Here is a 1,549-nt window from a genome sequence, read left to right on the forward strand (position 1 = left end):
GCCAAAAGGGGGGAAGTCAAAAAAGCACCCCCAGCAGATGTATGCAGGAGGGGCTGGGGGGTGACGGAGAGCGGGCTGTTGGCAGCTGTGTGGTGGCTGCTGGCAGCCGTGTGCTGGCTGCAGGGGTGGGCCTGGGCGGCTGCCGAGGGCCCCCGAAGCGCACCTACCAGCAGTAGCTCAAGACCCAGGCTGAGCCTCCGATGTGCCCGGGCAGGACACCCAGGAGGCGGGGAGCAGCCCCCGCTGAAGTCCATGGCATGTGCCAGAGGCGAGTCTTGGAGAAAAAACGACAAAGTCCAAACGCTCCAGGCGTGCAGGCCAGGGGTGCGGACCGGGCTGGCCGGGCCGGCGGGAGCTGCGGCTGCCGGGGCTGAGCCGAGTGTTGATGCATGTCGTGAGAACCGGGAAGGGGACAAACCTGTGGCTCCAGGCCGGGTGGGAGTTCCAGTAGGTCGGCCTGACTCTGGAGGTTTTCCCCTTGGCATTTCCCCATTGGCCAAAACGGGGGAAGTCAAAAAAGCACCCCCGGCAGATGTATGCAGGAGGGGCTGGGGGGTGATGGCGAGCGGGCTGTTGGCAGCTGTGTGGTGGCTGCTGGCAGCCGTGTGCTGGCTGCAAGGGTGGGCCTGGGCGGCTGCGGAGGGCCCCCCCGAGTGCACCTACCAGTAGGGGCTGAAGACCCAGGCTGAGCCTCCGATGTGCCCGGGCAGGACACCCAGGAGGCGGGGAGCAGCCCCCGCTGAAGCCCAGGGCAGTTGGCACAGATGGGTCTTTGAGAAAAAACGACAAAGTCCAAACGCTCCAGGCGCTGGCCAGGGGTGCGGACCCGGCTGGCCGGGCCGGCGGGGGCTGCAGCTGCCGGGGTTGAGCCGAGTGTCAGTGCAGGTCCTGAGAACCGGGAAGGGGACAAACCGGTGGCTCCAGGCCGGGTTGGAGTTCCATGAGGTCGGCCTGACTCTGGAGGTTTCCCCCCTGGCTTTTCCCCATAGGCCAAAAGGGGGGAAGTCAAAAAAGCACCCCCAGCAGATGTATGCAGAGGGGCTGGTGGGTGATGGATAGTGGGCTGTTGGCAGCTGTGTGGTGGCTGCTGGCAGCCGTGTGCTGGCTGCAGGGGTGGGCCTGGGCGGCTGCGGAGGGCCCCCGTAGTGCACCTACCAGTAGGGGGCTCGAGACCCAGGCTGAGCCTCCGATGTGCCCGGGCAGGACACCCAGGAGGCGGGGAGCAGCCCCCGCTGAGGTCCATGGCATGTGCCAGAGGTGAGTCTTGGAGAAAAAAAACGACAAAGTCCAAACGCTCCAGGCGCCGGGCAGGGTGGCGGACCCGGCTGGCCGGGCTGGCGGGGGCTGCGGCGGCCGGGGCTGAGCCGAGTGTCGATGCATGTCCTGAGAACCGGGAAGGGGACAAACCGGTGGCTCCAGGCCGGGTTGGAGTTCCATGAGGTCGGCCTGACTCTGGAGGTTTCCCCCCTGGCTTTTCCCCATAGGCCAAAAGGGGGGAAGTCAAAAAAGCACCCCCAGCAGATGTATGCAGAGGGGCTGGTGGGTGATG

The sequence above is a fragment of the Eleutherodactylus coqui genome, unplaced genomic scaffold (genome assembly GCF_035609145.1).
Source record: "Eleutherodactylus coqui strain aEleCoq1 unplaced genomic scaffold, aEleCoq1.hap1 HAP1_SCAFFOLD_138, whole genome shotgun sequence".
NCBI lineage: Eukaryota > Metazoa > Chordata > Amphibia > Anura > Eleutherodactylidae > Eleutherodactylus > Eleutherodactylus coqui.